The following is a 25000-nucleotide window of genomic DNA, read 5'->3' as shown; positions in this document are numbered from 1 at the left end:
CAATACTTTTGTCCAGGATTGTAGTTTACCTAAATAGTAGATATGCTGCCAAGGGGAAGGGAGATGTTCAAGTATGCTTGCCGTAATGTAATGTGCCTATGAAGTAAAATCTTTTGCTTATTTTATAGACTTAACATGTCTCATTACGACAATAAATTACAAATTTCAATCCTGCATTAAATAGACACAGCAGCAACATTTGAGGATATCATTATGTGCCTTGCTTGATGTCGATTACTGCTGCCAAGTTTAAAAACCACCCATGCAATATTTTCGGAGATATGCTCAATTTTGTGATTTATTACAGTCATGTGTATAGTTTGTGACATCATCAATTTTTGAACAAAACTTGAATTTCTCTGGAACAGAGAAACCACCATTCTTCATCATTCTGAAAGGCCTCTAAAGGAAGCAAAAGATATTTTTTACTTCATAGGCACTTTAACAATGTTTCGCATGTGGAATAGGCCATTTTCAAGTTGCTGTTTGCCTCTGGTTCAAAATGAGTCTTGCTGCTAAACCATTTAAGTGATAATAAGTTTGATTTCCATGAAAATACACCTCTCATTTGCATTTGAATGGTTGTGCACAAGGACTCGCTTTGAAACCAAGACAAACAGCAACTCGGAAATGGGCTATTGAAGGGAGATTTAACTAGTTCACCTAAATGGTAGAAATGCTGCCGAGGGAAGGGAGATATTCAATTGTGCTTGGGGTAATTTAGGACTGTTTGTGCGTGGAATTGAATGGAGATTTTAATAGGTCTTGAACGGGCATTACTTACCGTTGTTGAAAAAGTGTTGACGGGCCTGCGCGACTCCTGCCATTCGCAAGTGATTCTAAAATCTATGCCTTTAAAAGTTAACTCTGACTAAGTTGTCTTTTAACGACTTTCCTTTGCGATATGATAGTATGGGTAGCTCCTTAAATGCTTCTCTAAGGTGCGGTTGGTTTTGAATAAGGTGCCATTTCCCCGAAAAATATGTTCTTAAGGTAAGGTAAAGCCGGGTGGTATTGTGTAACAAAAGGCAATATTTTCTTTTGTGTGCTGTTGTCTTTGTTTTCAAGTGACCTCTCTCTATCCGTGAAGTTAACTTCAGATAGGAATTTTTCTGAAAAGTTATTTGGGTATTTATTGTTGAAAGGGTGGCTACACGCTTCAACATTTGTTCTATGGGTGACAAAATGTTCGATCGAAATCAAAACATTCTTCCCACAAAAAATGTTGAACAAACGTCATCAAACATGCATGCTACACGTTCTGACACAAGCCTGCTCCAGACGCCAAGATTCCCAATTAAAGAATAATAAATTGTTTCAGTACCCAGTGATAGAAAGCCTCAGCAATGTCGACTGAAAAGGCACGCCCAAGGATTTATTGGTAAATAATTTTTTTTTAAAAAATCGTTCTCCACGTGTGCACGTGCACACGTGCGGCAGACTTTTCACATCATGTCTCGTTTTGCGCAAAACAACAAGTTTCTTGAAATTGCTAAATGTAACCATTTGGCGACAACGTCAACATTTTCTTGAACAGCGTTGCTACCAACACTGTAAAGTGCGACCAAGATGGACTGCCACGAAGGCGCAGATGTTTAATTTCAAAGTGACGTCAGTTTTCTTCGGCACTACCATCATCGTGCTAAAGCGCCCAAATAGTGATCGTAAGTAATGAGAACTTTGTTGCCCGTGTAGATTATGACCAGCAAATGCGAGTCTAGTTTCCGCGGAATTGAACGTTTATGTTTAAAACAACGAGTGTAAAACTCTTGGTTTGACCTCCTGAAATTTTCTAATATCTCTGAAAGTTGTGCGAAACGACTGCTAAGTTCGTGTCGCGTCTACTTACTGTGTTCATATCGCGTCAAGGTGATTTTGCTAGTATGCGTATTCTTTTCTTTCTATGTGGTCATAGAAGGACAAAAGAAATACCAGGCTAAGGAACACATCAGAAAATCTCTCTTGCATTCTAGAATACCCGGCCACTATTGTCACATGTCTTGTTCATAAAAGGACGCATCTTTGAGAAGACGAAAGTGACCGTGTATTGGTGGTTTGCAACGAATCTCTAGAGACACAGATAACAATGCTGCAATGTACAATTGCTGGTGGAAGAAGAAAAGGAGCTAATGAGAGATCTTTTGTTTTTCGTCCACCGACATTGCGGCGATGACGTCACTTGAAAACCAGGTTAATGTGTACGTATTACGAAAGCCTGGTTCACAATGTGACATAAGCATAAACATAAGCATAAGCATCAGCTGTGCAAACCGGGAGTAACATAAGCATAAGAAAAAGGAATCGTTTCCAATTTTTTTTGCTTATGCTTATGCTTCTATGTCACATTAATAATTGTGCAAAGCGGTGCAACATTAACATAAGCACAAGTCACAAGACCGTCCACCATTTTGGAACGTGGCTCGTCCCATTTCTCCCGTAATTTTTTTTCTGGAGCTAACTGCGCTTGCGCATGTCACTTCTTTTATGCTTATGCAACAAGTGTGAACTTCGTTATGCTTATGCTTATGTCGCAGTGTAAACCAGGCTTAATTTATATGAGACATCAGTTTTCTGATTTCTGTCTGACTTAACAGAAAAGGCTGTCGATAACACTGAGGAGTGAAAACACTTTACTGTCTCTTGGAAGGTAGGCCACAAACACAGTGAATTTGAAGAAGTTAGATTTTCTTTTCTGGTACTGACGTCGATCTCTGTTCTGACCAAAAACAAGAAAGGAAATAGTCTGCTACACAGCCGTTTTTAGTGTCGTCACGCAACGCTCCTCCCCGCTAATGAGGAGTTAGTGGGAAGGAGCGTAGCGTGACGACACTAAAAACGGCTGTGTAGCAGACTAGGAAGTAAGTGAAGTGAAAGGAAAGTAAAAAGTATACAAAGCGGGGTTTTACGTCAGTAGCTAAAAAGCTGAATATTATACTAATTGGAAGTGTATAATTATAATTATTTTATATTAAATTACTTAAACGGTATCAATAACCTCGGTTCGTGTTATGAATTATTGACAAATTTTAAAAATTGACCTGCTTTTGGGAAGTTAAACTCGTTGCAGGTAGCCCAGGCTCATTGTGAGAAAATAAAAGCATATTCGAAATATGGAAAGATACTGATTGATATTGTCACAAATAGTAGAAACAAAGCAAACAAAGACACCACTGAAATCGCGTGAAATCAGAGAAATAGCGAGGCGATTCGGAGCTACCTTAAATTTTCGAAAATCTCGAAACACGAGAAAACGTTTCCAAAAGACTCGAAGCGCTTTTCAGTTAAAATTTCGGTAATTTCATCTGGCGAATGGGACAGCATTTTCCGGTTGGCCGCTCGCTGGAGTTGTTCCAGAATTCCGGAACCTTTAGGACCACTTCACGAGATATACTTTAAGTCTCGAAATTTGTTTCCGGGATATTTCTATACCAACTGATTCCTTACCCGGTTTTTTCAAAGTATTTGGTCGAATGGAAAGCCCTCTACGACTCAGTTCGTGGAGAAGTCTGGAACACCAACAGCGCCTTGACGTCACGTAAGAATTATCCCCAAGAAAGCGTTACTTGGCAGGTACAAAACACAGGTCACAGTAAACGGTTGGCGTTGTTTCTGCATTGGTAAAACAATGACCTTTGACCAGTGTTTTGTACCTGCCCAGCTTTACCACCGTCATTTTTATTTGCTCAAAGGGCGACATAATCAATCCCTCACTAGAACCGGGCACTTTATGGTCTCTGCAGTGGAAAATTATGCCAGTCACTCTGACAGTGAAGTAAAACAAAACGCTCGAACGGAAGATATACATGCATAAAGAGGACTATGGAGGAAAAAAACTCAGCAGTTGTCGACGGAGGAAGTATTGCATGAAATCAAGGTTACTACACATTCATAGGTAAAAGAAAAACAACAACAAAAGATACTTTATAACTCGTTTTATTTACTTGTTTAATTCTCACTAGAAACAAAGAATGACTCATAACAGTTAACAAAAATGCCATACCTAATTTTTAATAACACTTTTGTCGTGTTTTCGTAATAAGTATGTTTAAGGACGGTGCCTACTAATTCAAAGATATTTTTGCCCACGTTTATGATTATATAGGAAATGTAGATCTTAAGAAGTGTTATTGAAATCCAAAAAGAAAATTGGGGGTTACCACGCATTTTTCAAAGATAATTCATGAAATAACTTCTCAAACTGAAGCTTAATTATCTCCATAAAATGCATGGTTACCCCCCCCCCCCCCCCAATTTTCTTTTTGGATACCAAGAGTACTTACTAAGATTTACTTTCTCCGGATAGTTTTAAACCGCGCAAAAATATCCCTGTATTAGTGAGCATCACCGATAGGAAACCCGGGTATCTCAAGATTCGCAGAACGTATGCACAATAACAATGGTAGGCACCGTCCTTAATTAAAATGGTCAGTATACAATTTTCAATATCATACAATATTATTAATAAGTGGTGCACAACTGAGGATCCTATGCAACAACAGGTTTCAAAATGAACAGACGCACTTCACCTTCTTGGGTCGTTATTGACTTACCCAATTTTCCTCACACAATGCAGTCCCCTCCCCCCTTATCAATTTTTGTTAGCAGCACAAAAAAATGCTGAAAACTTGAACAGTTAACCTTGAAAAGGGGAGAGGTAGGGGGAGGGGTGGTTTTTTAACGGGAGTATCTCACTAATTTTGCAACCTGTTGTAGTTCCCCATACATAATTATTATTGACTATTTTGCAATGTTACTACTTTTACGCGTGCTATCTTATGATTACGACGAGCAATTAGTACATATCTACATGTTAGTTTTGAAACGCCTACTTTTCCTGTTTTGTTTTTCTCACGAATTTTCTAGTGATTATAAATAGTATCTTAAAGGGTAAATGTGCTTCGATATTACAATTTCCTTAGGAATTTGCGGTTTCATGCTTATCGATAGCTTTTACATGTTCCGCGAGGGAGTTAAGAAAACTGTAGAGTGCACGTTTTTAGTCAACTCCTTAGTTTTATTCACTTACGCATTATTATAAAATTGCGCACTCTTAAGGTATAGGTGAGCGCTTTCCGAGCCAATGACCCAAAAAGCCGGTGCTTATACCCGGTTTCCGTAGCATTAGGCGACTAGGAGTGTTTTTAACTCCCCCCTGGATGGGATGCTAGTCCATCGCAGGGTTACCCCCAGCATTACGCCGGTACCCATTTATACACCTGGGTGAAGAGAGGCACCGGGGGAGTTAAGTGTCTTCTTGCCCAAGAACTCAACACAATGTCCCCGGCCAGGGCCCGAACCCGGAGCACTCTTAAGGTATATTCAGCTATTATTGTTGAGCGATCGTAGAATCTACTAGTTACTATAATCAATCAATGGATATCCTATCAAGCTATCTTTTGGCGTGAGTCGTCGACCGAATTCGTACCCAACACCATTACAACCACCGATACTCCAGATCTGCTACTTTCACTACTGATCGCTACAAGTTTACTTGTACTACTACTTCTGTTACATCGTAAAATTATCGTCGATTCTACAAATTGTCGTTACTTTGTAACTCAAGGTAACTGAGATTTTGAACTTTGATTAAATCTGGTGTACATATCTCCTAGCAGTGGAGTTCGATTTGTCTATTACCTCACACCAAGTGAGCTACCCCTGTAATTATTGAAGATCACCGGAGTATTTCGCAAACTCTAGAATCTTAGCAATTACACACTTTATCGAAACGTGTTCTTAGCCATGAGCTTATGCCGGAGGCCTCGTTTATGACTGGCTGATGTGCCTGAATTGAAATCTTGAAATCGCAGGTTGAAGTCCCGCCTAGAATATTAGCTGGGGTACTCTCTTGTTGAACGGCACGCCTGTGTTTGTCACACACACAACAGAGATCAACAGATTGGTTTGCTCCCAACTGGAACTGTTAGAATCGACTGTGAATTCTTGGTCATATTTAAAATTTTACAGTTATTCATGCAGTACTTAAATTGTGATCAGGAAAGTCATGGGCGTCCGGTTGTAATTTCGATATATTGACTGAAAATTCAACTTAAAACAATAAGCGAGATTTTGCGGTTCTAGGGAACAAAAAGAAGGATTTGTATGAGTTTCGTGATGCCTTTTGTCTAAAACTGAATTTTAATATATCGAAATTGGGCTATTGGATTTGAAAGAAATGGCTAAGAACTATCAAACTAGCATTATGTCAAAAGATAAACATTTATGCTGTATTTTTCTGTCTAAAGCATCTAACACATTCTTTTGACATAACTCAGAACGCCATTGCGTTCATTTTGATCAATTGCAAATGCATTTTGTATACAGTTCCTCTTTTGGAAGAGCAAAGAGAAGATATGGAAAACTTACGAAATTGAACTGATTCTTCTTCTCAAATTGTCTCACTCTAGTAGTCGTGATCTCTTCACTATTTTACGCACATTTATATAAACGGCACTACCCGCAGGACATAACCTTGGATTTTACTCGTTAACATATGATCATTAATCGTAATATTAAAACCTATCATGAGAGTTGATACGTAGTGTGTGATACTTCATGCTTGTTTAAATTACTCCACCCGATGACGGGTTCAATTAAACTGAACTATGCATGTGAACGGTGATTATTTGTTTACAGGGTTGGAGGAAGTAAGCAAAAACCTCAAAGTGATTGTTGATAAATGAAAGTCAAGTTTAAGAATATTTCCACCTCACCCGTTGCGACAAGTCAAAATAACAAAAAAACGGATAAAATGATCATTATCACTCGTAAAAAGATCTCCACTTAAAAACAGCCTTGGCTTTCTTCTCACACAAACGAGTAAAGTTAATATTTGAGGAGGGACTAACCGAACCTACCCTGAATGCAGAACCACTTGAAACAACTTATAAGTAGGCAGAGGCGGAACTAGGGGGAGGGTGCAGAGGGTGCGCACCCCCCTCCCCCTTTAGATGACCTGCGGCTGGTATTCTGGAAGAAACAGTAAAGTCACCAGTCAGCTGCCGCATTCCTTTGTGGTGCACCTCCTCATGAGACGAATTCTGGATCCGCCCCTGGGAGGTTATGATACCTTTTCTCAGCAAATATTGTTCATCGAAGAAAAAACTACAAAGGTAGCAACTTAAAGTAAGCCAATTTACCTTATCTAGATTAACAAATCCTTCAAATGAAATTATTTGTGTGAGTCTGCGTTTGGAATTAAAAGCCAAGTGTTGAGGGCACAAAAAGTAGCTTTAAATTATCAGATGATTTTCATGACTGACGAACAAGTAATTCAGTTCATATGAAGTTTGGTCAATCGTCCTATTTGATAAATCTTTGACGAGTTTCACTCCAAAGCCCTTTTACATTAGTTTATCTTAGAACCACTTTAGACCTGACTTATGCACGGCGCTGTAACCTGCGTAATTTGCTACTGCTAGGTAAGTGTGACCTTTATACTCGAATGACTTGACACGTCTTGATCTGTAGTTCTGTGGAAGCTCTTGATACTTGACCATGAACTCAGATTCCGAGTGCACATACAAAACCAACACGTCGTGTTTATGTTCGGCCGCGCACAGGAACGTTTGACCACACATCGTAAACGTATGCAAGGTCCAAACGGAACGTAGTTTTGAAAAAGTTTGATTCACATTGACAAACTTTTCACCGTCCCACGTGTAAATCACAATTCCAGTCGTTGTCGCCAATGCAAGGAATACAGTATCGTTGATTGTGAAGGACTTGAGATCTCTGACGTTAAGGCCAAAGATCTGAGGGAATTTCGGGTCGACAAATTTCTTCCCCGACCATTTCATCACGTCTGAAGAATGGGAAGAATCCGAATCGTACCAGTTTGCAAAAACAATAAATGTTTCGTTGTCTATTGTTAACACTGTACTTGCCTCCACTTCGTGTGTTCTTATTTCCTGAAACTTCTCAAACTTCTTGTCCTTCCACTTGTAGATGGATGAGTTTATACGGGAAGAACTTCCATCGTAAGAATTCGTGACTGCAAGGAACAGTTCCGAATGTATTTTAAAGAAGTTAAAAGTGGTTGCTCTGGATGTTGAAATGTTCTGGCAAAGTTCGAAACTGTGTCCATTCCACTGGAAAACGGAAGAATTCAGATTGTAAATACCTTCATGCTCATGATTGGCGATAGCAATGTAATGTTTATCAGCGATCATAAAGTATTCGATGTCGTATGCTCCAATGGTGTCTATGGTCTGGTGAAGGGTAAAATCTCCAGCTGACTCGTTTAGTTTGTAGATGAAACTAGAATCATGCTTCTGAGCGAAGGCCATAAACAAACTTCCATCAATAGTGAACACTTCAACATCCTGGGCTGACTGTGTTGGCAGGTCTTGATATTTTGTGAAGTAATTCAATTTGCCAGTACAATCTTCAATTGATAAATAAAAGAAATGTCTTATTATTTTAAACCTCCGCACAATATTAAATAAACAGGATGATATTCCCCATGTTCAATTTGCGCGAAGAAACTTTTTTCAAAAATGGTTACTTTTCACTATAGGTACGATTTCAGGAAGATACTCAGGCTTTATTTTATCGTGTTACTTGTTAATCTGTTAATGGCATCAGTGCAGGTCTTGATAATTTTTTTAAGTGAAACAATTTGCTGGTGCAACCTTGATGAATAAAAGAATATGGCTGTGTCGCTAGGGCATTACCCATGCAATATTAAATAGCCAGGATAACAAGAAAAAGTTTTTGTTCACAAGTTAAGTTTGCTCTTAGAAATAAACTTTTTTTAAAGTTTTTATTTTTAGCTTTAGCACGATTTCGAAAGTGTTTCATTCGTTTCGCGTTGAACCCCAGATGTGATTTTTTTCGTTTCATTTACTGACCAGTAAATGGCGTCAGTGTTACGTACGATGAAGATTGTTAACTTGCTTTAAAATGTATGAGTTTTTCACGTTAAAGCAGTCCTGACCTGAAAGATTAGGATTTGCCGTTGACATTTATTTTGCGTTAAAGTGCTGCCATGGCCAAAAAATCAATTATTTTTTTTTCTTTGGATTTCAAAATTATGTCAACTTACCACTAATTGACCCAAGTTTAAGCCCTTGATTTCAAAAATACACCTGTTTATCTTAACTGGAATTTTCTTACTTAATGGTCCGCCATTACTAACTTTAAAATCTCGAGAGAACTGGATCGAGAAGAAAATGACGGATTTCGGATTTCAGAACTATGTTAGCTAAACACTAACCAACCAAAGTTTTAAGCCTTGATTTCAAAAAGACCCCTGTTTTTTTTAAACTATAATTTTCTTATTTAATGGTCCGCCATTACTAACTTTCAGTTCTTGAGAGAGCTGGATCGAGGAGAAAATGACGTCAAAGACTCTCTAGTTTAAGAATCATCGCGGCAATGCATGTGTACGCCGCAGAATTAATATGCAGTACAGGAGTTTTGGGATTTCAGACTTTAAAACTCGCGTTTTGCATTGATAATAAACTGCATTCACACCCTGAAATTTTAAGCTAGTGAGCCTTTGACGTCACTTTTCCCTGGATCCAACCCTCTGAGGTCTAATCGGTCAGTGAATTTTTGAACACAGGGGCACTTTAAGAATGCAATGCGTGTGTACGCTGCAAAATTAATATGCAGCACTGGAGTTTTGGGCTTTCAGACTTTTGAACTCGTTTTTTGCATGCATAAACAAGAAGCTGCATTTACAAGTTAAAATTTTAAGGTTGTGAGTAAATGACGTCACTTTCCCCTAGATCCAACCGTCTGAGGTCCAATGAGTTAGTTTTGAACGTCAGTAATGGCGGACCTTGAAGTCCAAAAGTTTGACTCAAAGTAAACAGCCTTTGGATAAAAATTCAAAGCTCAAAATCTTGCCAGTCAGGTGTTAAGCAAACACACTTTTAAAATTTGAAAAAAAAAGAAAATAATTTTTTAACATAAGTAGCACTTTAACTCCTTGTGATTTTGCTCCAAACAGGCCGCACAAGTTTCATTAAGTTTCCCGAATTGCCATTTTCCTAATGGTTGATTCCTAGTGATTCCTGAGTAGTTCAAGTCCTTTTACGGTGGGCGCTAACAGCTAGTTTTGCACTTTGTATCGAAATTACGATTTTGTCAGTTTGCCCGCACAGAGGACTGCAACTACCAGGGACTCAGTGGGAACTTACCATTAGCAAAATGCGCCGTTGGCAGTTGACTGTCCAGCGGCCGAGCTCCTGAGAGGAATGGGTCTATTTAACAAATAGATTCCATGTTGCCGTCCGTCTGTTCAGTTATAGATCACAGACGACAGCCGAGTGTGTCACTGATGTTCTCACCACATTTGGACGCCATTTGTGATCTATCACTAAATATACGCACGGCAAAAGATATAATTTTTACCACAATTGCTTGTAATCTCGCTATCGGATTGGCTGATTGGCCGTTGTCGATAAGAGTCTAGACAACGCTGCTCGCGTCATGCTCGCGTCAATTTGTCACGCAATGTAATAGCCAATCAGGAACCCTCATTTTGGGAAATAAACCAATCGTATTGCGAGAAAGTTATAGACAACGCTTGCTCTTTCTTTGTGTCATGAGTTTGGTCTCCCTCAGAAAGAAACACTTTCTTTGCCATTGAATATTGCGGTAAAAAACAAGTCGAAAGTGATTCGGCGTTGGCTGCGCCTCGTGAGTCCACAAGATTTTGACCACAGTGATGACGAATATCATTGTCGATAAGAGTACAGAGAACGCTGAACCCCTTTCGATTTGTTAATTATTACATTTATAAAATAAAGAATTAAAAGTTTTGATGATGACGTCAGCTTTGCGTTCGGCCTCTAGGAGGTCATAAGGTGAGAAATCAATTCGTGTATTATTGAGCTTATTATATAAACCTTGATTGACCTAAGAAACTGGTTTGCATTCCTTTTTTGAAGAACATTTATTCTTGCATTAAAAAGCAAGGTGTGACCTCATCTCATGGATACACCCATACCTCACACTAGCTTGTGGGAGGGGTAAACAAAGCTTAAATTAGACGCGGCGACAAGAGTGGTCTACGACAAGCCCGTGTTGTATCGGTCTCTGGAAAACTTGTCACAGTACACGATGCTTTAATTTGAATGCTTTGAATTGTCCTACTACAGTCCACCCCTTTTGTTTCTGACAAAAAAATAATGGCTCAGCTCTAAACGAACTAGTGATATTTCCAATACGAATAAAAGGAACACTACTGCTATTGTACCTGAACATGAAAGTCCATCACCAGTAAAGCCTGTCTTGCATGTGCAGTTGAAGGTTCCAGCCGCAGTTGCACAAGTGGCATTTTCATTGCAATCATGGATCCCGGTGCTGCATTCATCGACATCTGAATACCAAGAAAAGATACAGGTACTCAATTAACGATTTTTAAAGCCTTTTGATAAAAATCATCCAGCAGTTGATCTTTGTTCACCATCGTCACTGAACAAGCATGACTGTTTAAACAAGGCCTTGCCTTACGAATGTTGCCAACTACAAAAAAAAAATTTTCTCATATTTTATATGTCATCGAGCAATTCACTTTGATCTTTGTTCACCATCGTCAACTATAATGACTGTTTGAAAGGCGCCTCAATGACTTTGAATTTGAATGCGGCTATAACAGCGAAAGAAGTACCATCCTATTTTATATCGGACTGATACTTCTAACCAACCTTTGGCCAAAAAAGCGAAGGTCGAAATGAACTCATGCTATTGAATTTCCAATACGGCTAAAAGCGAGGAACACAACTGCTTTTGCACTTGAACATGAACGTCCATTTTTAAAATCATTTCTGCTTTCGCAGAACGTTTTCTTTCCTTCTTCAACTTAGTAGCTGCCACACTTAAACGTAGTACGTTCTTAGGAAAGCAGCCAAAAATTGTGATGACATTAGCCTGTCCTTACCGTTTTCGCAGTTTTCTCCTGTAAATTCCTGTGGACACTCACAGGCATAGTTCTTCTCAGTGTATCCCAAAAGACACTTTCCATTGTTGAGGCATGGATTGTAACAGCAAGGATTCTGATGAGGTAAGATAATCATACTATATCGAATTCAGTTCAGAGCACGAAGTTCCTTGGCTTGAATTTTTCAGTCGCGAAATATTTGTTGTCTTACTTTTTGGTTTGCCTTCCCTCCCAACATATACCCAATCGTTTCCCAACACTGTAGTAGATTATGATATCGAAAAATCGTTTTATAGGATTAGCCGTGTCATTTCCACGTTTTGGTGCATTATTGGTGAGTTTAATTAGTTTCACATTCCATAAACGAATCACTTTTAATGCGGGAAGTAAAAGCTGAGATAAAACTGAGATTTAGCCTGACAACAAAAACCAAACCAATACCCACACCACTTCAGTTATGCTGAGAAGGGGTGAAATCTGGCCCAATCGTTTCAATTTAACATGAGATACCTTTGCGCCTCTGTATGTCCAACCCTGTCTTGGCTTGAGATCTTTCGGGTGCTGACAGTGGTCCGAATCACTCAGTTCACAGATAACGCTGCTTGGAGATTTTCCGCTACCAATGTTGACAGACACACACTTGTTTTCCAAGAGACACCAATGTTCACATCCGTATTTTCCCATAGTGAAATTCATAAACACGTGTCCTTGAAAGTATTGACCCGTTTGTACAGGAAGAAGGTGGATGGTTCGACGGGAACAATCTATGCAGAATGACACAAGCCACTGACGCTTATCTAGTGCAAATGTTGCAATTTTACCCAAACAAATTGGGAAATGTAAAGACATCACTAACAGCCGAAGGTTACAAATATTGGCGGGATATAAGTAAAGTAAAGTGAAGTAAGTAAGTAAAACTTTATTTATACACGCTTGCCCCGCCTACTTAATAATTATCCTTAAAAGCTGATTTCCACAAGGGGCGTGTGGTTACAATAAAATGAGCAAAGCGAATAACTTATAACTATTTACAATTATTTACAGTTTGTTTTTTGTTTTTTTGTACTTACTATAAATTACCAGCTAATAATGCTATTCACCAAAAATATTTCTACTTTTTCCATAGTAGGAGAGGAGCAAAAATCAGCTAAAGGTGTGCGCATTAATTTTATTATTAAAGATTGAAAGGGTGTCAGATTCACCGTCGAAGTGTAGCAGGAAGCGAGTTCCACAATTTTGCTTCACTCTAGCAACAACGTTTTTTTTTTTTTTCGATATTCAGTTTTGGGTAGCGGTAACTGCAGTGAGGTGGAGGATTTCCTAAGTTTATGATGTGATGTATCATTCGTACATATGAAAAGATCAGTAAGGCATTGAGGAGCCAACCCATTGACTATTTTATACAGTATCTTTGCCTTAGCCCGTTGAGTTACTAGCTTTTCCCAGCTCAAGAGACCTAAAGCCTCGGTGGCGGTAGTATCATTGAATAGATTCATTAATCAGTCGAGCTGATCTATTCGAAGTTTTTGGAGCCCGTTAGAGAGCCCTTTCCCTAGGGTATCCCATACTTCACTACAGTAATTATAGTGTGGCTGGATTAAAGCATTATATATTGAAACTAGAGTGCCTCCCTCGACAAACTCCTGAATTCGCCTCAAGCCTTCTACTCCCGAACTAACTCTTTTGGCAACACTCTGTCCCAAGATAAATGCTGGTCGATTTCTTTGCCAAGAACCCTACTATAATAAACCTGTTTAAGATTTTCCTCCATTAATTTCAATACACGGTTGAGACTGTAAGTTTCTTAGTTTGTAGTTAGAACGGATTTGCATATATTCTGTTTTTGCTACATTTAGACTTAATTTCATTTACGCATAAGGAAGAAAAGAGGGCCAAGAATAGACCCTTGAGGAATACCACAGGTAATTTGTGTTTCAGATGACATGGTATCATTTAACTGCAAATAATTTTGACTTGACGTTGCTCCAAGTGCAGTGATACCATATAGTTCAAACTTGCGCAGCAGAATCCTGTGATTGACGGCCGGTATAAAATGCATTTTTTAAGTCCAAGAACACAACAAGGTTAAGCACTCTTCTATCGATATTAACATACTAGCTGTTTGAGCTATCTAAGAGAACTGCAGCAGTCGAGTCAAGTTTGCGGAAGCCAAATCGATGATACGAAAGAATATTATTAGATGTTAGGTACTCACATATTCATAAGTTCTGTGGAAAAAGGTTTGCCTCTGACTCTTGATATTTTTCAACAGACGTTTCAGCTAATTCTTAAGCATTCATCAGTGATATGAAAGCGAAGTTCGTTATCATGCGCTATTTAAAGTAACGTAGCGCGAAGCTTGCGCGCGTGCACACGTGGCCATGCAATTCACGCTCGCGATGCCTTTGTAGGCTTCTGGAAGAATGATATGATCGTTCCCAGCGTTCGGGTCCAAAGTAGAGTGCCAGGCTTCGAGGAAAAGTCGCTCGCGGTAATTAGCTTCGAAACCAACAACCTTGACGTAGATACTTTTTTTCCGTTACTTTGGTTATTACTGGCAAGATAGAGATCGGTCTGTAATTATCTGGTGCAGTTTTTGGCCCTATTTTTAAAAGAAGCAAGACCCTGGCAATTTTCCAATCGTCAGGGAAGCTGCTCGAGACGATGGCGTTTTTGAATATATATGTTAATGATGGGGAAATAGCATAAGCCGCAATTTTCAAAAAATTTCCAGAGATTTTGTCAATGCCTGTGGCTTCCTAGTTTGAAAAACTCTTCAAAAGCTTCAGATTGTTTCCGCTAGACACACAAGCTTAAAGTGTGACAATACTGCTCAAATGAAATAAATTAAACAGTAAATTAACGAGAGACAATGATATTCACGTGACTTTGGAGTTTATGACACATGATCTTTTCTTGTAATCTCTTTTTCAAAACCGTTTTGTCTCCAGAGCATTGATTATCTAATTTTTCTACGACGGAATGGCTTCTGATGAATTGATGCCCAATGTTACAAAAGTTGTCAAACTTAGTTTTGAACTAGGGGTTACGTTTATGCAAACGTTGGCCGTGTAGCACTTATATTTCAACAGCCTGAATTAACTATGAGAGTGTGATGTGAAGTGCTATTTTTCACCCATGAAAACCATGTGAGCGTTAGCCCTACTAATAGAAATGGGCCCACACAAGGACAGATAAAAACTCTGACCATGGTGAACCCACGACCTTCAGGTTAGATCACCGCTGCTTTACCGACTGAGCTACAAGGTCAGACGAGAGCAGGTCGTGGGAATTGAAGATGTCAAATTCACGGCATTCCCACCCAGGTCAGAGTTTTTCTCTGCCCTTGTGTGGGCCCATTTCCATTAGTAGGGCTAACGCTCACATGGTTTACATGGGTAGCAAATAGCACTTCACATCACACTCTCATAGTTAATTTAGTTTAGAACTATATGCATCGCATCAGCTGCCATGCTCTATAAGAGTTCCTGAATTAGATGTTGACAAGAACTTTTTTCTCACCTTGATTAGCAAGTGTTTTGATCTTAAGGCAAGCCATCCAAAGAAAGGAGATAACCAGCCAGTCGAGAGCAAAAGGGCGATAGCGTCTCATGTTTGGAGCATCAGATACCATAAGGCCGGATAGGACTCTAAGAAAACTTGGTCGATCGCGAAAGGTTTGCCGCCCTTATATACGCTAAATGTCTTTTGAAGGCATCATTTATTCATCAGTCGGTCATGACAATTAAAGGAATTGTTTTTCTAATGATCTATATAAATTGAAAGAGGGCCCAAAGTAAATATGTTGTTTACTATGTAAGAAAAAAATTACCTGGATGCGTCATACTGAGCAAACGATTTCCTCGTTTAAGCTTGTTCTGTCTAGAAACTGAGTACTTATGGTGGATGCCTAATTTGCTCATGTACATAGTGTGCAGTGTTCTGACATCCGATGACGCCACAGTTATTGCAATTAAAATTGGGCTGACGAGTGGAGATATAACACCAAATTAAGATATAACCTCGTCAGTTATTTCAGTTTAGATTAGATCACCATCCTGACGGGAGTCTTTTTTATTCCTTGTCTGGGCCATGCCATTCCCATGTCTAGAGATATGCAGAGAATAATTCAATGTTTTAACAGACGCTGCATTTTATATTCTCAGGGGTTTCAACAAAATTGAAGTTTGCGGCTGGTTTAAGTAGAGCAACCAATTGTATCAACATGAAGTTTAATCTTAAGCCGCAGTTAGGTTTGAAAAAATCTGCTTTTTTTTCAATTTATTGAACAAAGTGGCCTCCTTCTCGACTTATTTTTAAAATTCACCTGGAGTTGAAAACTATTTGTTTCAGTCTTTTTTTGCGCGCTTTTCTGTTTACACCGTTCTGAATTGTCACGAACTGTAATTGTTTCTTCAGTTTAGTGTTCGGACGTTTGTTTTTTTACTGAAGTTTACGTGACAATTTTAATGAAAAAGACATGTTATCTTGACAAGTCATATAATGGCTATTTTCACCTGTTCCCTCCACGGGCGTATTCATGTTTAGCGGCATATGAGTAAGGAAATGGGACAAAGTCGCAGTGGTTAACGGTTAGCAGATAGTTGCTTACTATTAGACCAAATAGCTGCTCAGTTTTATTAGAGCAGACAATTTCGGACATTCCAGGGCCCGGTTGCATGTCCGAAAGCCGATTAACTAAATGCAGGATTAACATAAACCAGTTTTGTCTCATACTTTCAACTATTTGGTGAAAGTTTCTTTTGCTTATTTATATTTTTCAAGATTGACTTCCTCTAATATAAAGTTTTGCCGAATATCAGCGTTGAACAGCATTTGGGAGTAGAGAAATAAACTCCTTGGTTAATTTTTAATCTGCATGGGATTAACGTTAATCGGCCTTTCAACAACCAGGCCCAGATAACTAAATGAATGTTCTTTGGGGGTTCTAGCTTCATTGACTCCATTTCGAACTTTGTTCATTAATCCCATAGAGACCCCCTAGAATGCATAGAATATTCTAGATCGTCCAGCCTTGCTATGCAAGCAGAACGTGTAAGAGTGTGTGGAGTTGTATTCGTAGTTGCGATCCCTGGCGTGTCGTGCGGGACACAGAAGCACCCATCACTACACCTGTAACGTTTTGTCCCGAATGATCCTTCCATAGGACCGTCTGAATCACTTATTCTTGAGAGTTTTTTTTTTTTTTTTTTTTTTTTTTTTTTACGAGACATGTGGTTTGTCTCTTCTACTGGGCAAACCTGCCCAGAGGGAAGGAGCACGAACAGGACTTGAGGTCCTATGCGAGGTGCTCCACCCTACCCTATCCAGACCAGAACACCGGGAACTAAATGCCCTACTCCTTACGACAAGTGTGCGGGTTCTTTTACGTCCCACAGGATTATAAACATTGAAGGGTTGTGAGACGGGACCTCCGGCATATCGTCCTTATCCGAGAAGACTAGAGAGTCTAACCATTTGCAGATGTAATTACAAAGGCAGCACTTTCTCCTGGGTTATTTAAAGACCCTGAGTACTGGTCCGGCCGGAGTTAAACTCACTACCTCCCGCGTGACAGCCCGGTGCTCAACCAACTGAGCCACCGGTGCGCTGTGCAATACGAAAGCTTCCATACGAAAAGTTTCCATACGAAAGCTAGGTACAGAGGAGGAGGAAAAAATCGGGCGTGCCTTAACTTGTGGGTCAAAATAAATCTTTTACATCCGAAGTTTTACCTCCCTTTACAATGATGACCGAACACTTTTTGTGTAGTTTATATTATTTATGACTTTCCCTGACCTCTAAACAATTTTCACTGACCTTAAATGAGTTGAATAATCACATTTGGTTCAGCTTCTTTTGAAGGCCATCAATATTTTTCTCTTTGTTTTCGACCTCTTTGTGCTTTTTACAGGATTTTGTGCACAAAATCTTGTGGACTATTTACTAAAACTAAAATTCCCTGACTTTTCACTGAATATAAAAGATTTTCCCTGACTTCCTGAAAAATTTCCTCATTTTTGCCTGACCTTGAACATTTTTTGTTTTCCCTGATTTTTCCCTAACCGGCGGTGGCAACCTTGGCTTTCAGATATTTCGCTCGGCACAATCGAACTTCATCAAGTCTGTCAAAAAGGAGGCTCGAGATCGTTTTGAATCTTCCAACTCGCTCGCAAAAAGTCAACGTTATTTAAGACCATTAAGCGAAAACAGTGTTTGAACGGAAACTTGTCTTGTTGCCACGTATAATTAAGACTAGGCGTAACTAAGAGTTGGCACAAAGCATTCTTCTCAAGGGTTCACCGACAACACCTTTGTGGTAGCCCTGCTCAACCGACAGTAACCATTAACGGCAGCGAAAATGAGTAAATAAAACCAAGTAGAGTAAAAATTTGAAAAGGTTCAACTAATGCGTCGGTGATATGAGTCTGTTATGATAAGACCCTAATGAACATGAAATCACCCTTCCTTACATTTTACTTCCCACTCAGTACTCGGATCAACCGGACCAAATCATTCCTCTTTCAGTTACTGAATAAGGTTCTATGCACTCTAACGCGCGGGACATCGCTTTCTTTCCGTTGAAAAAAAAAATGCATGCAAGAGCTGGAAAAGAAATAAATATTACGTTGTTGTCGTCCTCCTTACGGATATATTTATTACCGTTGCAACCCGCGGTGAAGAGGATAAAAGCGTTCAAACCGTCGCAAAAGACGGCTAACAGTTGCTACTAAATGTTTCTTTGCACTGAGTTGGTGGTCAAGTGTTTTGCTTTTCCTTCACCAACGCATCTGATTCTAGTCTTTTAATTAATGACGGTCACCTGTTCACAGAGTTTTCCATTACCGCACTGGTGTCAACAAATTAACTATTGACATGCAGTACATATTTAAATTAAAGTTTCCTTGACAGAATTATTAAGTTGGCATGGCAGCTTTTGGCACTTACGAGATACAGTGTATAAAATTTTAATATAAATTTGAGCTGCGGAGTTTGTAGATCTCAGTGAAAGCGATCATCCCAGTTATTAGAACCTAGCCGTACGACAAGGGTTAAAATTTTGGGAATTAGTAAACAATAGGAAGACGAAAACGCCAACATTTTTAAAAAAGATCTATCAGACCGTTCTCAGTTATTGTATCAAAATAGACGAAAATCGATATTTTTGCCATTTGGGAAAAACCTGTGAGACAGATTTAACTTTTTTTTTTCTATATTTGATTATTTTTTCTTGCTAAGGAAATCCTGAAGTTTTAAGGTACGGTCACACAGCTAGTTTTTGAGAAAAAGAAAAGGCCTTTGAAATGTATAGTTTCCAGACCCCCTAACACTTCAGAAGAGACATGCTGTTGCTTCAATTTCACAGAATTTAAAATCTTGATCCTTTTCCTGAGTCGGGAAAATGTAGTAAGCCACATTAAGTTAGAAATTTCGTATCTGGGAGGACAAGGATCTCTTTCTCTAAAGTCCTGAACCTTTTGCGGACGTATTTTGGGTGACATAAATCCCTTACTAACACCAAAAGGAAAACATCTTAAGTCATGAATCTTTGAAATCCTTGTCTTTTTGCTGGTCTTGAAAACAGGTTTAAAGAGCAGCTTTTCAGGACAAGCGGATCTTACTTTCACGAATTAGTTTAGATTTTCTATCACTTGAAAAAGAAGCTGGTAGTTTTTGGTAAAAGTATTCTACAATTTTACAATCTTGTTATCCTTTGGTTTAATTATTTGTACCCTTTTTGTAATCAAAGGAGAGAAACCAATGCAAAGGAAAGTGTTTGTGGTTTACAGCAGTTATCAGTTACACACGCCCCTCAACTTTTTACTTTTCTGGGAAGTGGCAAGCAGAATGATTATCTTTTTACAAAATGGCGGCTGTCCACTACAAGACCAGCACCAGTGGAAGTTTGAACTCATTCAAGGTATGTACAGTTAAAGGACATTAAACTATTTTTAGGGAACTCCATGGAGTGGCATTCCAAGTTTTCCCCTCAATCACATTTTCATTTACAGAATGATAAGAGTATTGTAAAGAGAAGTTTCAGGGCATTAGCTATGCTGGATTTGCAAGAAGCAATGTTATTCAGACCGAGTGGGTGAAGTGGAATAGAGCACTTGGGGATCTAAGTAGACACTACCCTATAACTGTCTTCTAGAATCAAAAGCAAGTGTATTTCACATGTCCAATCACAAGTATTGTTTTGCCAATATTAAAAGAACCCTAGGCTAACACTTTCCTAATGCTAATCTTTGGCCTAAACTTTATCTCAATATAGCTTTTAGTCCTCATGTTAGAACTACAAACGCATAAGGGTTGGTTACAAACTGGAAAAACAATGACCTGTGATTTGACCTGCAAACTAAACTTGTTTATTGGCACACTCATATCAGGGGGGGTGAGTGTAATTGTAAGTGAGGGATAAAATACATTATTACAGGTAGGTAACACTGTATAATTTGTAACTCCTATCTTGGCGATTTCCCAAACGTTTCTTGGAATACTTTTTCAATAGCAGCTTTCCCATTCTCAGGCAATGCTCTTGTGCCAATTCCAGTAAAATTTAAGGACAGTCTCGGCACAGTATTAAAAATTGAAAACTTCTTCTTGCCATAGTCATACATTTTCCACCCACTGCTGACAATGTCAAACACGTAAACGGGTTTCCTGGCATCCACAGCCATCTGCACAGCCCACCCAGTGCCGCTCTCAACTATATTCCCGTGGACGCTAATTTTTGCAATTGCAAACACTGCACTTGTATCCTTTACTTGGTGTCAGTTCCTTCGAATTAAATTATTTACGTAGGGTTTCCCTGTCGGATGACGTCGTTTTAAAGTTTTGTTTGCCATGTGTAAGAAGTCATCAGCCCGTTGTAATTGTTCATCGGACAGAACAACTCTACCACAAGCATTCCTGCTATGAGTCTTGAAGGAAAATGCCTTCACGCGAACCCTGTATTTGGCGCCTAATTTTGGGTTTCGACAAAACACTGACCCCCGGTCAACTGACCCCCGTACTGACCCCCCTACTGACCCCCTAAAAAATCAGTGGGAATATGTATACTGCTTACTTAAGCCTCAACATCCCTTTTTAAACAGCATTGTTCAGCAATATTTAAGTCTAAGCACCCATTTTAAAAAGGTTAGTTTTCGATTATTGTTGTGATGGCCGATTACTTCATGTAAGCTAACCTTTTTAAAATGGGTGCTTAGACTTAAATATTGCTGAACAATGCAGTTTAAAAAGGGTTTTTGAGGCTTAAGTAAGCAGTATTCATTTTCCCATTGATTTAATAGGGGGTCAGTTGGGGGGTCAGTAAGGGGGTCAGTTGACCGGGGGTCAGTGTTTTGTCGAAACCCCCTAATTTTTGCCAATAGGTATCACTTCCCATTGCAGCTCCAGAAAATAGCATGTAATGCTTCGGGTTACCGAAGTAGCTTTCTTCTTTTTTTCTTATGGCTTCTTCAAGAGAAACGAAAACATCGTCATCAAGATCAAAATCATCATAACTCCAACACTGTTGTATGCCCGCCATGTTGTTAACGGCAGCAGTTAGGGTAGTACTTCGTGTAAGACTGAAGCCGATGACACCCCTAGTACCGCTCCACCACGCATACACAAATGATATCTTTCCATGTTTTTATCACTATCGATAGGGAGTGACGATTTTTTCTCTCCAAAATATTTTGTTTTAAACTTTATTGTTTCAATAGAAACTTTTAAGATGGCAGAAGAATTCAAGGGAAAGCACGTTGTAATCTTTAGTCGAAGTTGCCTGTTTTTATCAAGTGAAGAACGCCAACAGGAAATGAACGACGAAATTGACTTACTTCAAAAAACGGCAACTTTGAATTACACTTTACTTCCTATCGGAATCCTACGAGTGAAATGCTGAGAGTAATTCCTAAAGGGTATGTTTATTACAGCCACTTCCGAGGTTTATGTTGGTATCGGCCCCTTAGTCGTCCGCGCCACAAGCGCCTCGGTCGAGGCCTTCTTACTACAATCGTGGTCGATTCGATTAGTCTATGATTGGCTGTACTATTTTGGAAATACCAAGCCCATTTCCCCATATTCAATGTTGGAGGAAAAGTCACCAATTCTGTTGTGGAAAATCCAACATTGATAACATAAGGTTTATCTCTAATGTGAAGCTACCTTCCCAACACTTTTGTCCAGGGCCGGTTTCCTGAAAGGTATAATAACTCCATTCCAGGGATAAATGTGCCTTATTTCAGGCACATTTATCCCTGGAATAGGGTTATTACACCTTTCAGGAACCGGCCTTAGGATTGTAGTTTACCTAAATAGTAGAAATGCTGCCAAGGAGAAGGGAGATGTTCAAGTATGCTTGCCGTAATGTAAAGTGCCTATGAAGTAAAATCTTTTGCTTATTTTATAGACTGAACATATCTCATTACGACAATAAATGACAAATTTCAATCCTGCATTAAATAGACACAGCAGCAAAATTAGAGGATATCATTATGTGCCTTGCTTGACGTAGATTACTGCTGCCAAGTTTAAAAAACACCCATGCAATATTTTCGGAGATATTCTCAATTTTGTGATTTATTACAGTCATGTGTATAGTTTGTGACATCATCAATTTTTGAACAAAAACTTGAATTTCTCTGGAACAGAGAAACCACCATTCTTCATCATTCTGAAAGGTCTCTAAAGGAAGCAAAAGATATTTTTTACTTCATAGGCACTTTAACGATGTTTCGTGTGTGGAATAGGCCATTTTCAAGTTGCTGTTTGCCTCTGGTTCAAAGTGAGTTTTGCTGCTAAACCATTTAAGTGATACTAAGTTTGATTTCTGTCATTTGCATTTGAATGGTTGTGCACAAGGACTCGCTTTGAAACCAAGACAAACCGCAACTCAGAAATGGGCTATTGAAGGGAGATTTACTAGTTCACCTAAATGGTAGAAATGCTGCCGAGGGAAGGGAGATATTCAATTGTGCTTGGGGTAATTTAGGATTGTTTGTGCGTGGAATTGAATGGAGATTTTAATAGGTCTTGAACGGGCATTACTTACCGTTGTTGAAAAAGTGTTGATGGGCCTGCGCGACTCCTGCCATTCGCAAGCGATTCTAAAATCTATGCCTTTAAAAGTTAACTCTGACTAAGGTGTCTTTTAACGACTTTCCTTTGCGATATGATAGTATGGGTGGCTCCTTAAATACTTCTCTAAGGTGCGGTTGGTTTTGAATAAGGTGCCATTTCCCCATAAATATGTTCTTAAGGTAAGGTAAAGCCGGGTGGTATTGTGTAACAAAAAACAATATTTTCTTTTGTGTGCTGTTGTCTTTGTTTTCAAGTGACCTCTCTCTATCCTTGAAGTTACCTTCAGATAGGAATTTTTCTGAAAATTTATTTGGGTATTTATTGTTGAAAGGGTGGCTACACGCTTACACATGTGTTGTATGTTGGCCAAAATGTTTGATCGAAATCAAAACATTCTTCCCACAAAAAATGTTGAACAAACGTCATCAAACATCCATGCTACACGTTCTGACACAAGTCTGCTCCAGACGCCAAGATTCCCAATTAGAGAATATTAAATTGTTTCAGAACCCAGTGATAGAAAGCCTCAGCAACGTCGACTGAAAAGGCACGCCCAAGGATTTATTGGTAAAGAATTTTTTTTAAAAAATCGTTCTCCACGTGTGCACGTGCACACGTGCGGCAGACTTTTCACATCATGTCTCGTCTTACGCAAAACAACAAGTTACTTGAAATTGCTAAATGTAACCATTTGGCGACAACGTCAACATTTTCTTGAACAGGGTTGCTACCAACATTGTAAAGTGCGACCAAGATGGACTGCCACGAAGGCGCAGATGTTTAATTTTAAAGTAACGTCAGTTTTCTTCAGCACTACCATCATCGTGCTAAAGCGCCCAAATAGTGAGCGTAAGTAAAGAGAACTTTGTTGCCCGTGTAGATTATGACCAGCAAAGGCGAGTCTAGTTTCCGCGGAATTGAACGTTTATATTTAAAACAACGAGTGTAAAACTCTTGGTTTGACCTCCTGAAATTTTATAATATCTCTGAAAGTTGTGCGAAACGACTGCTAAGTTCGTGTCGCGTCTACTTACTGTGTTCATATCGCGTCAAGGTGATTTTGCTAGTATGCGTATTCTTTTCTTTCTATGTGGTCATAGAAGGACAAAAGAAATACCAGGCTAAGGAACACATCAGAAAATCTCTCTTGCATTCTAGAATACCCGGCCACTATTGTCACATGTCTTGTTCATAAAAGGACGCATCTTTGAGAAGACGAAAGTGACCGTGTATTGGTGGTTTGCAACCAATCTCTAGAAACAGATAACAATGCTGCAATATACAATTGCTGGTGAAAGAACAAAAGCAGCTAATGAAAGATCTTTTGTTTTCGTCCACCGACATTGCGGTGATGACGTCACTTGAAAACCAGGTTAATGTGTACGTATTACGAGACCCTGGTTCACAATGTGACATAAGCATAAACATAAGCATGAGCATCAGCTGTGTAAACCGGGAGTAACATAAGCATAAGAAAAAGGAATCGTTTCCAATTTCTTTTGCTTGTGATTATGCTTCTATGTCACATTAATAATTGTGCAAAGCGCTGCCACATTAACATAAGCACAAGTCACAAGACCGTCCGCCATTTTGGAACGTGGCTCGTCCCATTTCTCCTGTAATTTTTTTTTCTGGAGCTAACTGCGCTTGCGCATGTCACTTCTTTTATGCTTATGCAACAAGTGTGAACTTCGTTATGCTTATGCTTATGTCGCAGTGTAAACCAGGCTTAATTTATATGAGACATCAGCTTTCTGATTTCTGTCTGACTTAACAGAAAAGGCTCTCGATAACACTGAGGAATGAAAACACTTTACTGTCTCTTGGAAGGTAGGCCACAAACACAGTGAATTTGAAGAAGTTAGATTTTTTTTTCTGGTTCTGACGTTGATCTCTGTTCTGACCAAAAACACGAAAGGAAATAATCTGCTACACAGCCGTTTCTAGTGTCGTCACGCAACGCTCCTCCCCGCTAATGAGGAGTTAGTGGGGAGCAGCGTTGCGTGACGACACTAAAAACGGCTGTGTAGCAGA

The 25000-nt window shown here is 39.2% G+C and overlaps 1 protein-coding gene across 1 annotated transcript in view; it reads left to right on the top strand.

Moving 5' to 3' along the window:
• Window positions 1–25000, top strand: part of LOC138028300 (TNF receptor-associated factor 4-like) — a 230650-nt gene that overhangs the window by 86695 nt on the left and 118955 nt on the right. The window lies entirely within an intron of this gene.

This window comes from Montipora capricornis, chromosome 13 (assembly GCF_036669925.1).
Source record: "Montipora capricornis isolate CH-2021 chromosome 13, ASM3666992v2, whole genome shotgun sequence".
NCBI classification, from domain to species: domain Eukaryota; kingdom Metazoa; phylum Cnidaria; class Anthozoa; order Scleractinia; family Acroporidae; genus Montipora; species Montipora capricornis.
The sequence above is the reverse complement of the archived record's forward strand: the minus strand, read 5'-3'. Positions and strand labels throughout refer to the sequence as shown.